Here is a 15,918-nt window from a genome sequence, read left to right on the forward strand (position 1 = left end):
TGGACTTTATATTACTCAAGCCAAGTATGCCTCTTAACTCTTGTCTCGCACTAGACTCACTGATAGCAAAACTTTTGACACTCTAGTTGAGCTTAGGGAAACCATTGTCTAATCCCTCTCTTTACAGATGCTTGGTTGGCAGCTTGATTTATCTCACTATCACTCGTCCAAACATTTCCTATACCATTCACCAGGTGAGCCAGTATCTGTCTGCTCCATAATCAACTCATTATGCTGCTGTTCTGCGCATTCTTCGATACCTAAAAGGCACTCTCTTCCATGGCCTTTTCTACTCTGCTCAGTCTCCTTTTACTCTCCGTGCATTTTCTGATGCTGATTGGGCAGGAGACCCCACTGATCGCAAGTCCACCATTGGTTATTGCTTTCTTCTTGGCTCTTCTCTAATTTCTTGGCGAAGCAAGAAACAAACTCATATGGCCCGCTCCAGTACTGAAGCAGAATATCATGCCTTTGCTGATATCACATCTGAGCTCTTTCGGCTACGATGGCTTTTCAAAGAGTTAGGTGTGTCTACATCCTCTGCTACTTCTCTTTATTGTGACAACTAGAGTGCTATTCATATTGCTTACAATGATGTCTTCCATGAACGGACTAAACACATCGAGATCGATTGTCATTTTATCCGTTTTCATCTTGTCCATAGTGCTCTCAAGTTGATCTCAGTCTCTTCTAAAGGTCAACTTGTAGATATTTTCACCAAGTCACATCCTAAGGGACGCCTTCGTACTTTGGTTGACAACCTCAAGTTGGTCTCACATCCAACTTGAGTTTAAGGGGGGCTGTTAACATATATAGTGTTGTGGGCTTTAAGCCCTGTTAAATATTAGCATTAATATACTATGTTGAATATGCTAGTATGGAAGTGGAAGTGAAAGCATAAAATATAAAACATAATAACACACAAGAGTTACGCGGTTCAGTCTAACGGCCTACATCCACGGAGGAAACCCTAAAGAGCTACATCAATAATATATTATAGTGTAGTACAAATCCTGTGTTACAATAAATTATAACATGTGTATATCTAGTAGACTAAATCCTAGACTAATAGATTTCTAATACAAGTAGAAGACTTGGCTTGCACACAAAGTAGAATTAGGCTTAGGCCTATGAGCTAATATATCTCTAACACCCCTTCTCAAACTCAAGATGAAAGTTTGATGAAATCTTGAGATTTGATAAGTTTGAGAAAATCCCTTGAATTAATGAAGTTTGGCTCTATGATGGTAGTTTGAGGAAGGAAATGATCTTGCAGTGTTGATGCGACCTCTAACAGTGGCATGACTACACCACAAAGTTTTGATGGTAGCAATAGGAAGCCAAAGAAGATGAATGCATTGAAAAAATACCGAGGAAGACAAAGATTGCTCTTAAATATATCGTAAGGACAGAAAACCATGGTCACAAGAAGGTGGCTTTGATACCATGTTAAATATTAGCATTGGTACACCATGTTGAATATGCTAGTATGGATGCAGAAGCGAAAGCATAAAATATAAAACACAATAACACACGACAGTTATGTGATTCAGCCTAACGGTATACATCCACAGAGGAAACCCTAAAGAGCTATATCAATAATATATTATAGTGTAGTACAAATCCTGTGTTATAATAAATTATAACATGTGTATATATAGTAGACTAAACCCTAGACTAATAGACTTCTAATACAAGTAGAAGACTTGGCTTGCACACAAAGTAGAATTAGACTTGGGCCTATGGGCTAATATATCTCTAACAGCTACGATATCATTCAAATTTAAAGTAGCCTTAATATTTATCAGGTCTCCTCAAAAGCTCTCTCACACTGTCCTGAAATCAGTTCTCCTACTAAATCAGTTGCCTTAGAACTATCTAATAGAGCTAGAAGTTGACTTAACGAAGTTAAGGAAAAACCAACATGTTGGCCCGGTGATTCTCATTATGGCTTGAATGGATCTAGAGACTTCACTTACGTTGATCATGGAAGTAACAATCCTTTAGTGGTGGGTGTTTTCCTAGCCACCTTAGGATTTCTTTTTAGTATTTAAATACATTGTAGACCTTAAGGCCATCAATATTAGAGTTTCTTTTATTGTTTTCTTTGATGAATTCTAAACCTACTACCTTATGAATTTAAAGAACCTCTTGTAAATTTGAAGTTATCATTTAGAAGTAAACATATTTTGCTTCTTGTAGGAATTTTGCTGCATTAATGGGTTGACCAGATTTTGTAATGGCTTGTGGTGGTGGGTGGGTCAGTGGGTGGTGCAACCGTACAAGGTTGTGGTGGGGAATGGGTGGTGTTGTGGGTTGGCTTTTATGTGAGAAACAAGAATATAGGAAGTTTTTAAGATTATATATATATATATATTTTTTTTTTTTTTATTGTGGTGAATGGTAAAATAAAGAATGGGATGTAAGTGTGTCGTTTGGTGGTAATATAAAATAAATAAAGTGACTTTTGGTAATGCAAAATGCATTTTTTTAATAAAATTTTTCTTTTTTGGCTGTTGGGTTTTGAAATGAAATGCTCTAATGCAATATTGGAGGATTTGAGGACTAACTGATGGGATCTAATGAGCAAGGGTACAAAGCCAGCGGTAAGGAATGGGTCTAATGCAAAAGAGCGCTAAACCCGTTAGAGCATCTCTAGCAGAATAGCCAAATTTTTGTACTGTTTGGCTAATAAATAGTGACATTTAGCTTTTGCCTACTCACTTTTTCAAATACATTTCCAACAGATTTTCTATCCCATTCTCTATCTCATTTAAATATTATTTCTTCATTCATTCTTTATTCATTCTTTATCATTATTTATTATTCCTATATTTATTCCCAACAATTATATTTTTTAATGAAAAGTGTTATATTTACAACATTTTTTGCAATACTTTCACAACAAAATTTATGTGAAAATTTGTTACTAATTCTAATTTGAACTCACTGCTGAATTTTTTTTTCTCACCAATATTAACTAATAACAATTTGTTACTTAAAATTTACTATGAAAATATTATAGTAGAATTTCTTAATTAGGATTTTTTATTTTTTATATTATTTTTCTACCTTTCCTTTCATTTTCATCCACGTTTTTTTCTTTTTTTCCTTTTTTCTTTTTCTTGTTTTTCTTCTCCACACAAGACACACAGACCCTTTCTTTTTATTTTCTTTTTCACCTCACAAGAACATTCCAGCTCTTCACATTAGAGAGAGAGAGAGAGAGAGAGAGAGAGAGAGAGAGAGAGAGAGAGAGAACTTGGGCCTCCACAGCATGCCGCTCCAGCACTTCACCGTCGCTCCAGCCGTTGCGACAGCATCTCCACCGCCGCTTCAGCCACCACTCGTCGTCCTCCCACCAATTGGCTTGGGTCAGATCGGCTTTTTTTTTTTTCTTGTTCTGATTCAATTTTATTTTAAGAATTGGATTTTGTTTTGTGTTTGGATTAATTGTTTTGCTCATGAACAGGTTCTTTGTTTCCTCTTTCTTTTCTTTTCTTTTTTTTTTTTTTTTTTTCTGATTTCGTTTTGTTTATAAGAAAAAAAGAAGCAATGGCTTGGGTTGTGGGTGTTGCTTCTTAGGTTGTGGGCGGAGAAGAGCGGAGAGAAAAAAAGCAACAGAGTGAATGAGAGAATGAGAGAAAAAAAGAAGAAGAAAGCAACGGAGAGAATGAGAAAGAAAAAGAAATCTGGAGGAGAGAGAAAGAATAATATAAAAAGGAGTGGACATAATATTTTATTCAAGATATTGAATGGCTAATGAACAGTAGGCCATCAAATTTGTTGGGTTACTATTCAAAAGCCAAAAAAAAAAACTGGGTATGCCTAATTCGCTGGAGCTTGCTTTTTTGCTCACATTCTTTATTATGGCTAATATTTGGGAGATGCCTCTACTGCTGGAGATGCTCTTAGAATGTTGAAATATGACAAATACGTGACTCTGCATTTCAATAGGTACAATGCACAAGTCGGTTCCCAAAGCCAATATAGAAGAAATCATGCGTGTACATCCTTTAGTATTGGAGGACAATAATTCTTTTTTTGTTTTTTTCTAAGTTGGAGGACAATAATTCAACTTTTTTTTTCCAAGTTAGAGGACAATAATTCAACTTTTTTTTTCCAAGTTGGAGGATAATAATTCATATCTAGTCCAATTCAAGAGCTTGTTTGTTTTTGTGGATATTATTGACTTTAAAAGTTAGGTAGGAAAATTCATTGAATTTTATATTTGATTGATATCCTCTGTTTAGCTCATATGTGAGAGGATTAAATGAAGATATTGTATGATTATATGAGAGGATTATATTTGAAGATATTGTATGATTAAATGAACATTAAAGTTACAAGCCATGCTCTATCCATCGTCATTTTCACCTCCACAAACAATATCTTCTTCCTTATTTTTTAACTATTATCTTATTCTATTATTCACTTTTTAACGAGACAAAAAGTTTAGTATTAGTTAGTTAAGTTACTTTTAAAATATAAACTGAATGAGTAGAGAGAGAGAGAGAGAGAGAACAAAAAGGTTAAAATTAAATAATAATTATGATGAGTCATTTTTATAATGAGTCAATTTAATTAATTCAGGGAATCACAATTTTTTGTTATATATAAAATGAATGGATAAATAAAAATAAAGTAATAAAATAAGTGTTATGAGTTCACTTTTTAAAGATGTAATCTTTATTAATTTAATTGATTATTTGATTTTTTAATAATAATAATTGAAGAAAATTACTTCTTATTTGTTACTGATAAAATTTGTTTTTATATAATAAAGGAAAAATATTAAATTTTTATGAACTACTTTTTCCATTTTCTAATTTTTCTTTTCAGCTAAACAAAAAGAAATGTATATTTAACACTCACAGCAAGCTAAGAAGTAACTATGTATTCGAGTCTTAAATTCCTGCTAGTGATTCCTCGAATCCTTTCCTCTCATTGTTTGTAGGGAGGGCAATGCCTCTACCCCACCTCCCCATTTTTTTTTTTTTTTTTTACTGCCATGTGTTAGAAAAATGCCGCAAAACTACCATTTTTTTTTTTTTCTATTTTTTTGAAGTAATTGAGTTGATAGAATGTCTAAAATGACATGATTGGAAAATGCAAATGGTCAGTTAGGATTCTCTCTCTTAGGCTACATAGCTGCAATCATAAGATTACAATAGTTTAAATTAAATATTTCATGTCAAAGGAAATGATGAATTTTGATTATCATGATAATCTCCTTAAGAGAATAAGACATTTGAATAATTAATTTGAAACTCAAAAAATATTTAGTTGTACTAAAGAAAAAAGAAGAAGAAGAAGAAAAACATAACACTCTATAACGAACGAAAAGTACTACGTTTACAATATTTTTACAACACTTTCAAAACAAATCATAAGTAGAAAGTTATTATTATTTCTAATTTGAATTCACAACTTAAATTACTTTTTTTTTCCACCTATAACAATTATTAACAACATACTATTTATGATTTGTTATGAAAGTGTTGTAAAAATGTTGTGAACATAGCATTTTCCATAACAAATGTTCACAGAAAATAGACCACTTCAAAAAAGAATAATATCAATCAAACACACCCAAGCTTATTAAAAAAAAAAGTTTCTAAAAAAAAAAACTCCAAAAATAATAAAATAATATATTTGTAGAGATAGAAAATAATTTAAGAAATAGTTCAATTTTAAAGGAGAACAAATTATACATTATATCACATTACAAAACAATTATATATTCTCACATATCACTTGAGTCTGCCACTAATGATGGATAAAAATGTGATATATATGGTAGGCTCAGCAGAAAGACAAGAGTAGAGTTTTGAAGTCATCCTTAGCCTCTTTTGAGGTATCATCTGTATTTAGACCCATTAATATTTGCACAAGTTCCTTGGCCTGAGGGAGAGGCGGATCATCCAAATCCAAATGAGAATGCATCAGTATTGCCAATACAATCTCCTTATTTATAGGAGATCCAATCTTAAGTAACAACAGCAAATCTGGCATGCAATCTCTAATTGCCGCTTTTCCGTTTGGGTGGCTGACCAATAATTTCATGTTGTCCAATGCCTCGTCAAATATTGAACCAAATGGTATACGCCCTGACACCAGCCTATCCTCCATTGAACAAGAAGATTCTGTAAGCTCTTCCAACAGCATAGACAAAAGGCCGGCACAGATTGCAAGGCCCTGGTTCCCTTCATATTTGCACAACTCAGAAAGCGTGAGTGAAGCTGTCTTCTCCTAGGGGCCACCATCCCTCAATAGTTTTACCAGTGGTGGGATTGCTCTAGATGCACCAAGAGTCTCTCTGGACTCATCATTTAAGGTTGACAGGGACCAAAATGTGAGTGTTGCATCCCCACGTGCCTCCATACTCCCATTCTCAAGTACGTCAAGGATTCTAGGAATGAAAGGAAGGAGTAGAGTATTGAAGTCTTCCTTAGCCTCTTTTGAGGTAATATCATCTTTATTTAGATCCAATAATATTTGCTCAAGTTCCTTGGCCTGAGGGCGACGCGGAACATCCAAATACAAATCAGATTTCATTTGGCTCAGTATTGCCAATACAATCTCCTTATTTCTAGGAGATCCAATCGTAAGTAACAACAGCAAAACTGGCACGGGCCTACAACCTCTAATTGTCGCTTTTCCTTCAGGGTGACTGACTAATAATTTCATGACGTCCAATGCCTCGTCACATATTGGACCATATGGTGGTGGACGCCCTGACACCAGCTCATCCTCCATTGAACGAGAATATTCTTTAAGCTCTCTCAACAGCATAGACACAAGTACTCCCTCACCGATTGCAAGGCCCTAGTGCCCTTTATATTTGCACAGATCAGAAAACGCGCGTGCTGAATCTGTCTTCTCCAGGTGGCCACCATCCTTCAATAGTTTTACTAGTGCTGGGATATCTCTAGATGCATCAAGAGTCTTTCGGATCCCGATCCGGATTCGAATCTTTATGGACTTATCATTTATTAAGGTCAACAGGGACCAAAACGTGTGCGCTGCATCCCCACGTGCCTTCATACTCCCATTCTCAAGTACGTAAAGGATTCCAGGAACAGCATTAGAAGATATGATGCAATGTCTGCTATCCCACACCCCAAATGATAGTTTGCGGAGAATAGCAATTGCATCATTTTGGGTGTCAATGTCATGTGAAAAGAGGCAGGCAACAAGTCGGGGTATCAAAATGCTGTAACTATCCTCGTGAAGATAATAGAGCTCCCCTGCAAGATAAGGATTTATCAGAAATAATAACAGGTATGACAAAATGACCTGGGTTTGAGAGATCCCATGGAAAAATTTAAACTCCTAATCCTGACATACTGGGTAGAAAATAATATTGACAAAAAAGTTGCTTTCTCAAGATCCTAAGGTCCCTTCTACACATAGATTACGGGAATGATATTAAGGTCCCTTCTTCACAAAGATTACGGTAATGATATTTTAAACTTATGCACCTTTTGTAAACCAAAGAGTGATTTAATTGACAGGAGTGACCTGCCAATGAATATATCAACTGAAGTGTCAACAAATCAGTTTGGAGAGATATCTGGAATCCCCAGAAATAATTTGCTTACATCCCAAAATAAAAGAATATAAATCACACAGGAAACCAACAAGCCAAAACCCTGTTGTAATTCTTGAAAGCACCTTTCAGGTCAGCTAACAAAGAAAGAAACAAGGGTTGTGTGTCTTTTTCCTGCTTTCACCTTTGATTGAAGGGATTTGATTCCAATTTTCAAATCGATTCTCTCTAGTAGAATCATTCACTACACTGCCTAACAATATGAAGGATAACAAGGTTCACTTGATTAATTGATTAGTTTTTCTTTGTCTTCTTATCTTGGAATCTTTCTTTAAGGTATGAAGTAACTTTAGTCAAACATCTTCCAATTCATTAAAGTATAAATTGATAACATTGTAGAGTTGGAAATAAATTTTCCACGCTCAAGAAAACCAACACAATTGCTTAAGCTAATTTTGTATTTTTAAACCATTGCTTGATAAAATCCGATATTGAAAAATTTTCACAAGGGCATGCATGTCGTGAAAGTTGCAAAAGAGAGAGAACTGCACCTTTTGGAATAGAAATTTGCAACCATACAAAGAAAAGTACAAATTTCAAAATTATTATGAGCAAATCATACTCAACAAATTATGTCAAAGGAACTAGACTAGGAAAAGGGTAAAAAATGGACTTAGTCTAAGATCCCATTATGCAGAAATATCCTCTCTTTTTTTCCTTTTGCAGAAATGAAGAAATTTTTGTTACTAGTCTCACCTACAGTAGATCTCCGATCCTCAGATTTATCAGAGGTGAGCTTGCTCAAAAGAATATCATGCCCTGCATCTTCAGCATAATCAGTAGACATAACCATACCTTGATCTGAACTGCTTGATCGTTCAAGGAGCTTCAACCCATTCACTTTATGCCAATCGGATATAAGACTACGTAGAGCATGGTTGGGAGTGAGGGAAGTAATGGAAAGGAACTCTTTTGCTGATGGACATCTTTTGTGTCCTGCTTTCAGCCATTTCTCAATGGAAGCTGGTTCATAAGTCTACAAATTGAAAAGAGCCTTGTAAGAAATTTACACTTACAATCAGCACTCTCTCTCCACCCAAATTACAAAATACCTTTCTAATCTTTAAATTTCATTAAAAAAAAAAAAAAATCTCACTCTACTTTTTAGAAAATGGTATAATAATAACATTGTTCGAATCACATTCCTACTTAAACACTTCAGAACAAGAGGTACTAATTTTCTTTTCTTTTCTTAACAAAAAACAAAGAAATAGAGGCCTGGCTACCTCAGATTAGTCACATATGAGGCCTGGCTACCTTGAATTAGCCATAGATTTTGAGATTTCTTCACAGTATGGTTGCTGCTGCTTTAGATTTTGTGTTTTCTCTCTGATTTGGTAGCTGTTGCTTTCTTCCTTTTCGCAATGGGTGGTTCCACTTTTTTTTACATTGAATCCAAAACGTTTGAGTTTTCCGTTGAGGAAGGGGGTTCTTACTTCTTACTACAATGTTGCCTCTTCCTCTTGACCAAGAAAACTCTTTGGGTTTCCTTTTGCAACTTTCTTTGTTTTAGAATTATCACCATACTTGTGGAGGCTTACTCGGGCCTGCTTTATGATAAGTAATCTCCCATGAAGTATCTCTTTTTATGAGGAACTTGGCAAGCTTCATTGCTGATTCATATTTTTGCTTTCGTTCTGCGATTGCTTTTTGTTTGGTTGAACTAGAATATAAGTTGACTGTTCGTGAACTGGAAGTCAGTAATTGTTGCATATAAAATTTTATTATTTATTAAATGTTGCATATAAACTTTTTTTTTTTTTTTTTTTGGGGAGAAGAATGTTGCATGTAAACTTGATTTTACCATAAAAGGGAAAAACATACCAAGCTTTTGTAAACCATCTAAGAATGTATACATATAGCATAATGCATTTTATGATGCAAAATTCTTCAGCTATTTGTCACAAATTTACACTTAGTGTCCGTTTAGCATGATTAATTTTGCCAATTTATTTTATTATTCAGCTTATTTTTGCTACTATTTATGGATCTTACTGCACTTTTTGATATTATTCATGGGTCACACACTATACTATTTCAGCTTACTTTCACATTTATCTATAGTACTTTCAGCAAAAAAAAAAATTCAGTTTCAACAGACAAAATGGGTTTCTGCCCTTTTCGGACAAATTAAATAGTTTTATACCCATTTTCCCAAACTAATTAGGGAAATGCTCATATTTTAAAACTCGATTTGTGATAAATCAAGTTAGGTCATATAGTAGCGTTTTTAAAGAGCCTATAGTGACATTTTAAGGCCCTATAGTGACGTTTTGTAACTCGACCTTAATGAAATCAAGTTATAGGTAAAAAAAATTGCCTATAACTCGATTTCATTGAAGTCGAGTTAAAAAATGTCACTATAGGTCCTTATAACATCATTATAGACTCCTTAAAACGCCATTATAGGACTTCAGAATTTTTTAAAAAAAAAAACTCGATTTATCATAAATCAAGTTTTAAAAAATGGGCATTTTCCTAATTAGTTTGGGAAATTGGGTATAAAGAAATTTAATTTTCCCGGAAAGGGCAAAATCCCATTTTGTCCCAGTTTCAGCAAAATAAGTGGATCCCAAACAGATCCTTAATATGTTTAAATGGAAATTATTTTTTCTAACGAAAATAATTTTCTTTTCTATATTTAATTGAAACTATGAGAATGGTAACAATTTTTCTTTTTCTTTTTTTCTTTTTAGCTTCTACAACATAATAACATAATAATTGATATTTTATATAGGTGGAATGGTGATAATGATAGTGTTGATAGTGGAAATAATAGTGGTGATAGTTCTGTTAGAGGAGCAGTTGTATGGTGTACCCAGCATATATGCCAGGTCACTCACAGACTGGCGGGTCCCACACACTATGGGTCTGCCAGTCTGTGAGAGACCCAGCATATATGCCGGGTACATAATGTAATTTTCACTGTTAGAGACAACTGACAATAGTACTTGTGAATTTGCTTTTTGTTTTTTTTGTTTTTTTTTATGCTTTTTATTGACTTCGGGAAAAGGTTTTCATTGATTAACATGCTTTCATCAAACATTAAAAAAAGAAATAAAATGAAAAACATTTTTTGTCAAAACGAAAAAAAAAGAGTGCTATTCCAAAAAAAAAAAATTTGCGTCTTAAATTTTATTTTAAAAGCCATTTAATTACTTTAGGTAGAATGTCCATCAATTTTACCTAGTTAATACTAGGAAACAGGGCCGGCTGAACCATATAAGCAATTGATGCAATTGCTTAAGGCCCCCAAATAAAAAAAGGCCCCCACTTGTAAAAAAAAAAAAAAAAATTATATATATAATATATTTATCTATATATTTTAATTACAAAAAAAAAAAAGGCCCCCACTTGTAAAAAAAAAAAAAAAAATTATATATATAATATATTTATCTATATATTTTAATTACAAAAAAATATTTTAAGTACTTTTATTGGTCAATAAAATGCATTAAAAAGACCACATTGTATCCTAAAATGCAGAATACTGCACAATAATAGTGCACACAACTTAATTGGATAAGATTGCACAGTGCACATAGCACTGTGTAGTTTTGTCCACAAGCCTCAACACATCACAAGGCCTAAGTTAAGCTGGCCCCCACACGACCCCACACTAATTAATAAGTTATCACTTTTTTTTTTTTAAATGCAAACTCTTACTTTATCAATTATTATAAATTATCACACCAATTAATTATTTGATGTATATTATATCAACTCATTTGTATTATAGTGATACTAATTTATTGAACCATGTAATAAATTAATTTTTATTTGTACAAATATAGACTTTAAAATTAAAAAAAGAATTCACTTAAAATTTTCGCTTAAAGCCCCCAAAATTGTTGAGCCGGCCCTGCTAGGAAATGTCTTCTAAAAAGTCACAATACATGTCTACAAAAAACTTATTTGCGCTTTCATGTCTAAATAAAGTAAAAAAATATTTAATTAAAAAAAATTAAGAAAGAAAGGTTGAAGGAATAAAGAAAAGAAAAATACTGGTTTATCCTTTATATATTAAAATTCACTTAAATTCACATTATTCTTGAAGCAACCATTAAAATTCATTCATACTCACACACTGTTTTCCTTGGTCCTATTTATTACCGACAATCCATCACCGGCTGCCGGTTCACCACACCTCCAAGAAATACTATACTACATTTAAAATCTCAAGTGGCTTTGGTTAGCGAGCTAGCGGAAGTGTGCCGACGATTTTAGAAGCGTAGTGGTGGGGCTAAGGGGACCAATTAAAGAAGAGAAAGACTGAGGGAGAAGAAATTATTCTTTATTTAAATTTTGATTATTTTTCAGATTTTTGTATTAATTTATGTTTAATATACTTTTTTTATTATATTTTTCTTTTTAAAAAAATGACATTGGTTTGTACGGAAGGTAATGGGAAGCGATAAAATGAGTACATTTAACTTTATTATAATATACTTTTTTTAATTATAAAATATTAGAAACATTATTATAGCAATACTTTAGACTTTAACACTATGTTTGGTTGGAGGGATTACAGGGAGGATGAAAAACAATGGGTGGAAAATGGTGTGTTTTCCATTGTTTGGGAAGCAAAGAAAATCAGAGAGGATGGAAAACCGAGAGAAAATTTTCCTTCCGGGCCCACCAATTTTTTTCCTCCCAAATCGGGAGGAAAACTGTGGAGAGAAAACTGCCCCTACCGTGAAATTACACAAATGCCCTCTCCACTTACCCTCCTCACAACCACAAAGGCTGTTCTGGAATCAAAAAAAAAAAAAAAAAGAGACCGAGAGCTGTAGAAAAAAAAGAGAGAAAGAACTTCTTGAATGAGGGAGAAAAAGGAGCCATCAAGAATCCAATTACAAAGCCCACATGACTATGAGCCAAGCACCCAAGTCCTCCTAGGCCAACGGGTATGGAGGAAAAAAAAAAAAAAACACAGAGAGAGCAAGCTGGAGAAAAGAAAGAGAAAATGAGAGTGATGGATGATTTGCTGGAAGCCTGGAACGTGTGTGGAGAAAAAGAAAAAGAAAAAGAAAAAGAAGGGGGGTGGGGATAAAGATAACAACGTGTGGAGGAGATAGCGTAGAAAAAAAACAAAAACGTATGGATGAAATGAAAAGGGAGAAAAGAGAAATAATATAAAGCATAAAAAAAAAATCTTAATTGAGAAATGTTACTGCAATATTTTTACAATAAATTTTAAGGAACAGATTGTTATTGGTTAATATTGGTGAGTAAAAAAATAATTTCTGTAGTGGGTTCAAATTATAACTAGTAACAACTTTCACATAAATTTTGTTGTGAAAGTATTGTAAAAAATGTTGTGAACGTAATAGTTCTTATTAAAAAATATAATTGTTGGTAAATTTTATATTATTTAATAAGTACAAATAAATATATTTTTTTATCTATTATATAACAAGGGTATAATAGTCAATTTATATAAACTACTTTTTTTATCCTCTCACTTTTCTTTTCAACCAAACAAAAAAGTTTTCCATCCTTCCACTTTTCCATCCTTCCAACCAAACACACACAAGAGAAAATTAAATATTTTCCATCCTCCCACTTTTCCATCCTTTCATAATTTTTCATCATTCTACTTTTTTACTCCTCCAACCAAACGAACCCTAAGACTTGAGAGTGTAAGATACAATCAAATTATACAAAGTTTTATACTGGCGTAAAGTCACTACATTTTTTTTTTGATAATGAGTAAAGCCACTACATATATATGCAAAAGTGACGAATCTATATGTAAGATAATTTTTAAAATAGACATTGCTATTAAGTATACCAACCAGAGTCGAAGAATCCCAATTCATCGTCACTTGAAAAGCTCCAGGTTGCATGATAGAAGCTGAAGGCCTGTGGCATCTCGTTCAACAATCAATCTTTCGAACTTTTCTGCAATTTCTAAGGCCAGTTCTGTTTTCGAATACCAGAGAAAATAAAAAGTGATCTTTAGAAGTGTTATTAGTTGATATGAATAACGTGCTATTATTTTGATACAAAATACTTTTTCAATTGACGGAAGTTATTTGAAAGGATGGCAATATGTAGTATAGTGATTTTATCTGTCCTTTGGATGAAGAGTTTCTGATTTTCGTACTCGTAACCTGAAATGTTTTCGGCAAAAAAGTGGAACATTTCCTTGTTGCCATAACGGACTGACCGAAACAACGCTGTCTCTCCAAGGTTGTTACGCATGCATAACAATCCGGGTGCTTTCTCCAACAATTTCCTTGCCACTTCGTGTGTTTTGTCATTGGAAATGGCTGTCATGTGGAGGATAGTGTCTCTGAGCTGGTTTTGGCGGGTCAGTTTATTGAGATGGTGTTTAGGCAATTCTTATAGAAGTCTGAGTACCATGTGAAGTACTGTGTTATCGAGTATAGTCAATATGTGCAATCCGTGCTCATCAACCTCTTCACACATTTGGCTCACTATCTCCGTCTCATCATTTTCTAGAGCCTTGTACATTTTCGCATTTAAACTACGCTTTTCTGCCATGGAACACCTCTGTTAGGTTCTAAAGATTTAGATTAAATGTTTATGTTAGAAATACTGAATGTAATTGTATATTGTATTTTATCATAAAAGAATGTACATAGGTGCCTTTATATAGGAGGCATATGTGTGCAGTACAAGTAAATATGTGTGCTATACAAGTAACCTAATTTGGGCCTAAACCCCACAACACTATATACGTTAACAGCTCTCCTCAAACTCAAGGTAGATGTGAGACCAACTTGAAGTTGTCAACCAAAGTACGAAGGCGTCCCTTAGGATGTGACTTGGTGAAGATATCTGCAAGTTGATCTTTAGAGGAGACTGAAATTAGCTTGAGAGCACCATGAACAAGATGAAAACGGATAAAATGACAATCGATCTCGATGTGTTTAGTCCGTTCATGGAAGACATCATTATGGGCAATATGAATAGCACTCTGGTTATCACAATAAAGAGGAGTAGCAGAGGATGTAGACACACCTAAGTCTTTGAAAAGCCATCGTAGCCAAAGGAGCTCAGATGTGGTATCAGCAAGGGCACGATATTCTGCTTCACTACTGGAGCGGGCCACATGAGTTTGTTTCTTGTTTCGCCAAGAAATCAGAGAAGAACCAAGAAGAAAGCAATAACCAGTGGTGGACCTACGATCAGTGGGGTCTCCTGCCTAATCAGCATCAGAAAATACACGGAGAGTAAGAGGAAACTGAGCAGAGTAGAAAAGACCATGGAAGAGAGTGCCCTTTAGGTATCGAAGAATGCGCAGAACAACAGCATAATGAGTCGATCGTGGAGCAGACAGATACTGGCTCACCTGGTGAATAGCATAGGAAATGTCTGGACGAGTGACAGTGAGATAAACCAAGCTGCCAACCAAGCGTCTGTAAAGAGAGGGATTAGACAATGGTTTCCCCCCTGAGGGAGTCAAATGGCATTAAGCTCAACTGGAGTGTCAACAGTCTTGCTATCAGTGAGTCCAGCGCGAGACAACAGTTCAGAGGCATACTTGGCTTGAGTAATATAAAGTTCATCTGTAGAATAAGTGATTTCAAGACCCAAGAAGTAGTTGAGATGTCCAAGATCTTTCATCTCAAACTGCTGACTGAGAAAAGCCTTGAGTTCTTGAATGCCAATGAAGTCATCACCAGTTATGATCATATCATCCACATATAAGAGAAGTAAAATAGTGCCTTTGTTAGTGTGACGAATAAATAAGGCAGAATCATAGTGACTGGCCATGTAACCCAAGTGAGAAATGGTAGAGCTGAATTTGGCAAACCAAACTCGTGGAGCTTGTTTAAGGCCATAAAGTGCACGTCGAAGGTGACAAACTTTGTTTGAGTCAACAGAGAGACCAGGAGGAGGTTGCATGTACACTTCTTCACTTAAATCCCCATTAAGGAATGCATTTTTTACATCCATCTGAAAAGGGTCCCATTTACTGGCATCAGCAATAGCTAAGAGGGCACGAACAGATGAGATACGAGCAACCGGAGCAAAGGTCTCTTCATAATCAATCCCATACTCTTGTGTAAAACATTTTGCAACAAGACGAACTTTGTAGCGCTCAATGGACCCATCAGAGCGAGTCTTAATCTTGTAGATCCACTTATAACCAACCACAGATTTCCCAGGAGGAAGTGTCACCAAATCCCAAGTATGGTTTTTAGATAATGCATCAAGTTCCTCTTTCATTGCAATCTGCCATAAAGGGTCAGTGGAAGCCTCACGATAGGTGTGAGGCTCGTGTAATGTAGCAAGAGTAGTGTAACAATGATAGTCAAGTAAATGTGAAGGAA

At 34.5% G+C, this 15,918-nt stretch overlaps 1 long non-coding RNA gene and 1 other non-coding gene across 2 annotated transcripts in view; one reads left to right on the plus strand and one right to left on the minus strand.

Annotated features, from left to right (window-relative positions):
• Positions 1–14,092, minus strand: part of LOC112013217 (ankyrin repeat-containing protein ITN1) — a 71,381-nt gene extending 57,289 nt beyond the window's left edge. The window contains exons 1-2 of the transcript XR_010629601.1: positions 13,642–14,092; positions 13,513–13,537 (exon numbers count right to left, since the gene is read on the minus strand). This is a non-coding gene — a transcript (ankyrin repeat-containing protein ITN1). The remainder of the gene's footprint in view (positions 1–13,512; positions 13,538–13,641) is intronic.
• Positions 3,127–4,353, plus strand: LOC136068185 (uncharacterized). The gene is made up of 2 exons (XR_010629598.1): positions 3,127–3,374; positions 3,958–4,353. It is a non-coding gene; the product is annotated as an uncharacterized LOC136068185 (long non-coding RNA).
• Positions 14,093–15,918: the final 1,826 nt, after the last annotated feature.

The sequence above is a fragment of the Quercus suber genome, unplaced genomic scaffold, assembly GCF_002906115.3.
Source record: "Quercus suber isolate HL8 unplaced genomic scaffold, Cork oak 2.0 scaffold_103, whole genome shotgun sequence".
In the NCBI taxonomy this organism is placed as follows: domain Eukaryota; kingdom Viridiplantae; phylum Streptophyta; class Magnoliopsida; order Fagales; family Fagaceae; genus Quercus; species Quercus suber.